Raw genomic sequence first — 9,762 nt, 5'->3', positions numbered from 1 at the left:
ATAAGACTACACAGAGAAGCAAGGATGTTTTTGATGTTTTGTAGTTTGAAACTTGTCTTCATTCATAAATACTTTGTGAACCAGTCTTTGCTTCAGCCTATGGCTTTGTCAAGATGATACCTGACACTTGGTACCAAAATTCCCAGTCACAGAGCATCTGGATACAGGAGGCTTATTTAGTGAATCCATGCTAATTGTTGAGGGCTTTGCCCAGGATGGCCAAACCACTGGAAACAGATGCATTTGTGTAGGAGTGCCTCTGAAAGTCAGACTGAGGCTTCCAGAGAAAAATAAAAATTTTTTTGTTAATTACATCTGATAGAGGCTCACTTGATTTCAACACTCTCTAACATGGTGTAGAGATGATTTATAAGAAAAAAAAGCTCTATTATACAATTGACCCTTAACCAACACATGTTTAAAACACATGGGTCCACTTATATGTGATAAAAAATACAGTACAGTTAAGTACTGTAAATGTATTTTCTCTTCCTTATGATATCCTTAATAACATTTTCTTTGTGCTAGCTCATTTATTGTAAAAATACAGTATATAATACATACAACAAACAAAATGTGTGCTAATTGCTTATGGTATTGGTAAGGCTTCTAGTCAACAGTAGACTATTACTTAAGTTTTTGGGGGAGTCATAAGCTACACAAAGACTTTTGACTGCACAGAGATTGATGCTTTCAGCTGCCATCCTGTTCAATGGTCAACTGCATATTGTTAAGTACTAGCATTTATAGTGTTTATCCATTCATGCACCACAGTTATATGTTGCAATGAATTAAGGTAGGTTAGCCCATAGTTATATTAGCAATAACATATTATTTATTTAAAGACTTAACCTTTGACAAATTTTAATTTAGTACTTGATGGAGTGTAATTAAGGAAGGTGATCACAGTCAAAACTGTGGAGGATGATCATATGCTTCCTCTGTATATGAAAACAACAGGATTTGTTTTCTATGACTTTTCTTGTCACTTAATGTTGGAGGAATCTAGTTAATAGAGCATAAGAAATTATTTCTACTGTGAAAAATTCATTACAGAAAGTGTGGCCAAAGGAGTGAGAGTTCTCAGATTTTCCTGACTAGACAACACATGTCATTGTTTCAAAGACTGTTAGACTGTGCCCATCTGCATATATATCATAGGGTTTCAATCAGAATATGTATGACTGTATATTCTGCTTTAACTTACCTTCACATAATTTTTCTTTAATGTTCATAGTTCAGTTCAACAAACATTTTTACATATTATTTTAATGGCTCAACAATATTATACCCAGTTGACCTATATCATTGAATTAAGCATTTCTCCCTTATGGGACATACAGGTTGCTTTTACTCATTTTTTTTTCCTTTCATAGATAACTTCAAAACGCTTGACTCATTAGAATTCAAGAACTGCACTAACATCAACCATTGCCCTTGCTGTATCTTTACTAGGAATGTCAGCAAGAATAGCCCTAATGAAGCATCCAAGATGTACACATTTCTGAACAGAAGAAAACATAATTCTATCATTTGCTGCTTGACTATTAATCTGCAAAGATGGTGGCATTAAAAGCACTGCCAGGTTCTGCAGGTGCTGAGATTACAATACTAATAGTAGTAGTAATCATAAAAATAAGAACAACAATATCAACAAGTGATAAGAATGGCAACTAAAATTTATGGAGCCTTTACCTTATGCCGAGTGCTCTTCTAAATGCCTTAAGTGTATGAATGCATTTGACTCTCACAGCAACCCTATGAGTAAGATGCCATTATTTTGATTTTATGGAAGAGGAGACATACACAGAGAAATTAAACACTTGTTGTAGAGCCAATTAATAATTCTTGGATGCTTCACTTTGCTAACTGCTTTTCATGTATCCTTATCAGTCCCCAAATCCTTATTAGGGGTATAATTTTTTCAATTTTACATGTGAAGTGTTTGAAGCCAAAGAGGACAAGTCAGCTGATAGAGGTCACAGAGCTTGTAAAGCATGACTCAACCTCAACTTTGCTGAAAGGAGCTTAGCTGTGAGCTAGACTGTTGACATGGATCAAAATCCAGGAGAGTCAAATGATTTACGCAGAGTCACTTCATGAGCAGTAGCAAAGCCTAGATTGGAACTCACCTCCTTTCTCCTAGGCCCATGGCCTTTCCAGCACCCTGTTGTGTTTTCTATTATCTTTTCTCAGCCCCTTTCCCAGAGCTACTCACTTGCGTTCACTTTCTTTCTCTCTCTCCTTCTTACTCCATGCATACTTGCCTCCCTCTGCTATGCTTGTACTTGAACTATCATGGACAGCCCCAAGTGTGTCCTCTTCCTAGGTCCACCAGACTTTAAGGCCAATCGATATAGCCTCTGGGTCTGGATTTCAGATTTCTGAGAGTGGAGAATCTTATTGGTCTAGTATCGGCCAGGATTATCCAACCACTTGTGTGGGTGAGTGTGTATCACATTGTACAAGGCTGTAGTGGGCCTGTTTCTCTTAGAAGAGGTGATATGGGCAGCAAAGCAGAAGTTGACGTATTTATTGCTGATTAGAATCAGATAGGCAAAACCCAGAGGTTTCCCAGTAGTAGAAAGGGACTGTGTGGTACTTGCCACTTACTGTTGCTTTTATTGATCAGCCTGCGGAGTTCTCCTATACAGTTCTCATGGAGAACTTCTGTGTATCCATGGGCTGTGCTCTGGCATCATGATGAGCATTTCATCATGCTTTGTGATGTGGGAACACAACTTGGGAAAGTTTGAATTAGATTAATTTCCAACTTTGTGGATGAGGTCATGAGGACTTCTTATCTTGATCCAAGGCCCAGCTGCCTCATCTTCCTTCTTTATTTGTATTGCAAAGATGAAAATGACTGAAAACAACTTAATAATTTATACAAATATAGGAAGGGCTTCAGATGCATGGCCTTTCCCTGTTTTGGTCACATTGGCTGACAACTGGTAACATGCCTGAGCCTGTTACTACTTCTTGTCCAGATTTAAAGAGGAAAAGAGATAAAAATCTTTCCTTCTGGATGTGTACATTCAGGGCTCACAGATACACTAATTAGTGCTTCTTATTATGGTGCCAGCTTAATGAGTTTTTACCATTAATGCTAGCAGCCCTGGAGAAAAATGTTGGACTTTCTCCTTACAAATATATTCAAGCATTGCTAAAATTATGGCTTCTGAAATGCCATGAAGATAGCAAGTCAGGAAGTATTCCTTCACTGACCTTATTGCTACTCTTAGATTCTTCAGCTGCATAATGACTTTTATAAATATTCTTTTTGAAATGGATAGCTTTGGGTCTAATTTGAGAAAAATCTTTGATTTCAAACATGTTTCCCTTTATAAAGCAATGTTTTCATTTTGCTGCATTGAATTTTTCTCTCCTCAGGGTAAAAAGAAGTCAAATTGAATTGATTTTGTGTTTCAAATGCCCATATAGAAACAAACTAAGGAAGATATTAAATACCTCCATTTTTTATGGGAAGGCATTTGGGGAAATAATTTTGTTTGTGCTGGGGTTTAGTAGAGTTTTGCTTTCATTCCTGAACATTAGAATTTCATTTTGTTAAATCACATTGGCAGCAAATGTTGATATTTTGGAAGTGGATCACTCCATTTGGATTTGTGCTAAAATTCTAATAGTTACATATGTTCCTTTTATTTTTTTTCAACGTTACAGCATTTCTGCCGGGTTTTTAAAACTCTCTGCTCACTGGATGTGGAGTATGAGCTGTAAACAGGGAAGTAGGTGAAGGGTTCTCAAGCACTGCTCTTGAATCTGTCCCTAGTGCTTGTCTGGTTATTTTCTTTCTGGCATCTGGAAGGGTGGCAGAGACCTGGTGGCAGGACAATGAGGTTTTCCTATCAATGCTGACCCTTGGAAATGGACGTCATCTCTGTAATGTAATTCAGTCCAGCTGTCTGCATTCTGTAGCTTCTATCGTGGAGGTTTATTCAAGAGTAGGCTTGCTTTTTAGAAAGATAGAGGAAAATGCATATGTAATCTTTGAATTTGCATTTCTATTTTTTTTTAACTTAAAAGATCTAGGATGTTTTCTAATTTACAAGCTTTCTGATTAACTTTGCTTAAGCTTCTTCAGGAGCATGTATTGTGAGGTAGTAACACTATATAACTCAGGCAGATTTGGGGACAGAGTTTGTGTATTATAGAACACCTAGTACAGTGCGTGCCACAGTAGGTTCTCAATACATATTCAATTTTCTCCATCACCTCACTTTATTTGAGCATCATTTATAATAGGATCCATTAAGACATCATTCCTTGTCTAGATCTCTGTAAGAATAGGATAACATATTCCAGATTAAATGGGATGAGAGACGAAGTCTGACACTTGACACTTTATCTTTATAACTTTTTCAATCTTAGAAAGTTGGTTCTTCTGTTAAAAGTAAAATTTGAGAAGGCCCATAAATGTTTTGAGTATCTGCTGAGTTTTGAGGTTCATCGTGTGCCACATGTATCTAAACCAGTACCCCTCTGCCTGGGAGATCTGTAGAAATGCAGACAAGCCAGCAAATTGATCAGCTCAGGGTAGATATTTTATCTTCAACCCATCCATCCATCCATCCATCCACCCATCTGTCCATATCTCTCTATCGATCCATCCATCTTCTTGTTTTTTTAAGATTTATTTATTTATTTATTCATGAGAGAGAGAGAGAGAGAGAGAGAGAGAGGCAGAGACACAGGCAGAGGGAGAAGCAGGCTCCATGCTGGGAGCCCGACATGGGACTCGATCCCGAGACTCCAAGTTCGCGCCCTGGGCCAAAGACAGGTGCCAAACCGCTGAGCCACCCGGGGATCCCCATCCATCTTCTTTTTCTTCTTCCTCCTCTTCCCTTCTTTATCATCATCATCATCATCATATCATATCTGCTTATTTACTTGAAATATTGATTATGCTATGTATCTAATGGATGCATGGTAGGTAGTGAGTATCATAGACTAGGAGGAAACTGAGAGATAATGGGCCTGTAATACCAGAGTGCATTCCCTCTAGTTAAGGGAAACTTAATTTCTCTCTTTCTTTTTAAAATGTAAAATGGACTTAAGTAAGCTAAGCAACCTTTTAATCAGGGCATAGTTAGCATACAATAAATGGCACATATTTAAGGTACACAAATATAATACATTTTAATGCATATAAACACCTCTGAAACCTTCAGCATGCTCATGACCGTGAACATATCCATCATGCCCCACGTTTCCTCCCTTACCTTGTAATCCCTCCTTCTGGACCCTCACTGCCTTTTTCCCCTGGGCAGCCCACTCACTGGCTTGCTTTCCATCACTATTGGGTAGTTTGCATTTTTTAGAATTTGATGAAAATGGTGTCAGGCAGTATGTCCTCTTTTTAGCAGGGAGAGGGGAGGCCTGCCTTCTTCCAGTGTAATTATTTTGAGATTCATCCATGCTGTTGCATGTTGAGAGTTTGTTCCTTATCATTGCTCAGTAGTATTGCACTGTAGTGTATACTACAGTTTGTTTATTTATTCCCCTGTTAAGAGACATTAGATTGTTTCCAGTTTGGAGCTATGACAAATAAAGTTAGTGCAAACCTTTGTGTCCAAGCCTTCATGTGGACATATGTTTTCATTTATCTTGGATAAGTACCTAGGAGGGGAGTTGATAGATCATCTGGCAGTTGAAATTTTCTCTTCACTGTTGGTCTGTGCACAGAATTCTACTTGCTCCACAATCTCCCCAACAGTTCACTGCTTTTGATTCCCAAACAGGTGTGTAATGGCTTTAATTTGTGTATTAATGACTAATGTTGAGAATCTTGTCACATGCTCATTTACTTTCCACATATTTCCTTGGGTGAATTGGTTGTTCAGGGTGGTTCCCCTGCCCTGTGCCTCATCTCAGGGACTCTTTGAAGGTGGTGAACTGGACAATCTCAGTGATTATCTCAGTTGCTGCCTCCCCTCCAGGGTCACTGTGCTTTCTGATTTACATATTATTTTTTTTCTAGCAGCTTTTAAGAAGTCTTTCCAGCCTTCCAAGAAACACAGTTAAATGCATTTTATAATGTGATGATAGTTTCTTTTATTTAAATTCTGATTGAATCGTTCGAGTGAAGATGATCTTTTGAATATCACTTGAAGCTCTGAAATAAACATCCTTGTTAGAGTGGCACAAAAAGGAAATATAAATTCAAATGTGTATTTGAATTTACTCAATAAAATATGTATCTCAATATGTCATCCTGCCTTAGAGACCCAAAATGCAAATAATATTTATGTCTTAAGTTGTTCTTATTGAGAAAGTTAAGAAAAGAGAAGTCTTGGGATCCCTGGGTGGCGCAGCGGTTTAGCCTGCCTTTGGCCCAGGGCGCGATCCTGGAGACCCGGGATCGAATCCCACGTCGGGCTCCCGGTGCATGGAGACTGCTTCTCCCTCTGCCTGTGTCTCTGCCCCTCTCTCTCTCTCTCTGTGACTATCATAAAAAAAAAAAAAAAAAAAAAAATTAAAAAAAAAGAAAAGAGAAGTCTTCTAAATGTAATCTGTTTGTAGTTTAAAAATCAGCAAAATAATGAAATGTGGACATATTTGTGTTTAAATGTGAATGAATATTCTAGATCGCCTTTATAAAAATGTGCTTTTCTATGAATCTTTACTAAAAGAGAGATGAGAGCATGCCCTGTGTCTTGAAGGAATCAGCTTCAGCAACTTATCTGGTAAAAGTGTTGAATAATCAGTCAAAATGTCTCCTGTTTTCCTCCTCGTCTCCTGCTCTCACTCCTGTTGCGTGTTTCCTATTCCAACCTCTGTCTGCCAAGGTCCCACCCATCAGCAGCCTATGCGACTGAGAATCAGCCAGAGAATCCGCAGAGCACCTCTGTTGTCAGACATGCATCAGGGATCCAAGAACTGTAGGCAACAGGGTGAATCTGTGGTCTGAAAACTGAAAGAGGAAAAAAATAGGAATGCTTTAGGAAGCTCTTACCTTGAGAAAGGGATTTATAAAGAAATAAAATCTGGAAGGAAAGGATTATAAAGATTAAAAGCAACAGAGCAATTCCAAGTGACCAGGAAATGCTTCTTCGGTCCTCATTAGAGGAGCTTGCTGTACAGAAGCCAAATGCTACTCTGAACTTTGCGAGGATGACATCAGTTTCAAGTACATAAGTGTAGCCATAAAATACAGAAACTGAAATGTTGAGTTCCAGGTGTTGGTGAGAGAGTTGTCGTAGATTTTCAGAGGGAACCTGGGCACATGAGTCTGTCTCTTTGTCTTATTAGAGAGGTTTGGTTGTCCTCTGCAGAAAAGAGACAGGGCAAGCTACAAGGGAGGGTAAATTCTCTAAGAAAAGATATACAAGAGACAGAACTTTATGGCTGTGCTGCTTAATATACCAGCCACTAGCCACATCTAGGATTTAAATAGAACTTAATTAAGATGAGATGTAAAATTGAGTTCCTCAGTTGTGTTAGCCACATTTCCTATATTTATTAGCTACATCCAGCTAGTGGCTATGCGGTATTAGACCACACATAGAGAGAACATTTCCATCTGTGTGGAAAGTTCTTGCACAGCCCTGGTTTAAGGGAAGCTTACATTTCAGATGGATGGTTAGACAGAGATGGAAGGAGAACTAGTGGGTGGGAAATGAAAAAGAATAAAAAATATGAAGGGAGAAGCAGAGAGGGCAACATCTAAAGAGACAAAGGCATTTGCGCAAGTAAGGAGCATACAAAATAGCAAAATGCTGCAAAAAAAAAAAAAAGATTATTGAAATGCTGCCTGGTAGACAAGAAGGAAGAGGACCTAGATGTAGTTGGTGGATTGGGTCTCTGTTGGGTGGGGATGACCACCTGGAGAACAGTTTCAGTAGTGGAGGCAGAATTCAAATAGGATTAGGGAATAAAGTGAAGGTGAGAAAATGGAGGCATTCGGGAGTGAACAATACCCCCTTCCCCAAACGTTTGGTTGCACAGGAGAAGAGAAAGAAAAGATAGCAGCACCAGTGCCACAAGATCTGAGTTATTTACAGGTACAGAAGAAGAGATGGAAATTTCTAAGAGATGGAAATGTCCAGGGACAGGGACAGGGACAGGGGACACAATGAGGTGCTGGAGGAGTGGCAGGGGATGAAAGGAGGAGGCGAGGTAGAGGCTTGCTTTTGTCCTGGGAAAGGAAAGAAGATGAAGAGTGGCTGTGTGGGGACAGCAAAAGGCCCAGAAAGGGGCTCACGGTAGAAGGTTCAGTGTTCTTGGTGGGGTTAGGGTCAGGCTGGGAATGAGGTTCTGGGCTGGAGCAGCACAGAGAGGAGGTTTGTCTGGCCACTGTGGCAAGTCCCCAGAGATGAAGGCATGAGTGTGAAGGAACTCATGCAGCATCCCCTTCCAAATTAAATGTTGACTTTCGAGTGGAGAACTTCTAGAGGCAGTATGTTAACCCAGACCATGACTCCATGTTAGGAAAAGAATTTCAGGAATGTGAACTGGTGCAGCCACTCTGGAAAACTGTGTGGAGGTTCCTCAAAGAGTTAAAAATAGACCTGCCCTACGACCCAGCAATTGCACTGTTGGGGATTTACCCCAAAGATACAAATGCAATGAAACGCCGGGACACCTGCACCCCGATGTTTCTAGCAGCAATGGCCACGATAGCCAAACTGTGGAAGGAGCCTCGGTGTCCAACGAAAGATGAATGGATAAAGAAGATGTGGTTTATGTATACAATGGAATATTACTCAGCTATTAGAAATGACAAATACCCACCATTTGCTTCAACGTGGATGGAACTGGAGGGTATTATGCTGAGTGAAGTAAGTCAGTCGGAGAAGGACAAACATTATATGTTCTCATTCATGTGGGGAATATAAATAATACTGAAAGGGAAAATAAGGGAAGGGAGAAGAAATGTGTGGGAAATATCAGAAAGGGAGACAGAACGTAAAGACTGCTAACTCTGGGAAACGAACTAGGGGTGGTAGAAGGGGAGGAGGGCAGGGGGTGGGAGTGAATGGGTGACGGGCACTGGGTGTTATTCTGTATGTTAGTAAATTGAACACCAATAAAAAAAAATAAAATAAAATAAAATTAAAAAAAAAAAAAAGGAAAAGAATTTCAGGGGAACCAGTAAGCCCAAGTAAAGACATAGATTGGGCAAGTCAAGAAGTCTTTGTAGTACAAGTCACTCGCCTCATGTGGGTGGGGGCCCGCTCCACCCTCTGTAGGGTTAGCCCTGATTGTTACCTCCTATTTACCCAACCAGTCTGTTTGAAGTAGGGCAGTTTTTTTGCAGAGGAATAATCAGAGAATCATTTTTTACCCAACAGCCATTTAACCATTGATTAAGGAAGCTGGGTAGCATGACCATGGAGAGGGAAAGGAGAGGATGGGCCTGGACCAATGGCTTACTCCAGGAGACCCAGCTGGGGGCACAGTCCACATGAGATGCCGTGTCTTATATTAGAATTCCCCATCCCTTGAGGTTTCCCGTCTGCTCCTCCTCACCATCTCGGACCCTTGTCCCCAGCCCTATGCCAGGGATAGGACCAAACTCTTCAATTGTGCACAAGGGGAAAGATAGCACTGGGCCAGACTAGTCCTGCAGGCAGTCAACTGCCCCACCAAGGACTTGATGCTCTTTGCTACTTTTCTCGACTGTGGACCAGTCAGAACAGCAACTCTGCTTTACTGTCTCCAACTCCTGTAACTGAACTTCCCATTATACGTCTTTGATGATGCAACAGAAGTACCTCCTTTACGAGCAGGTTCACTGAT

Source organism: Canis lupus, chromosome 13 (genome assembly GCF_048164855.1).
Source record: "Canis lupus baileyi chromosome 13, mCanLup2.hap1, whole genome shotgun sequence".
Taxonomy (NCBI): domain Eukaryota; kingdom Metazoa; phylum Chordata; class Mammalia; order Carnivora; family Canidae; genus Canis; species Canis lupus.
The sequence above is the reverse complement of the archived record's forward strand: the minus strand, read 5'-3'. Positions refer to the sequence as shown.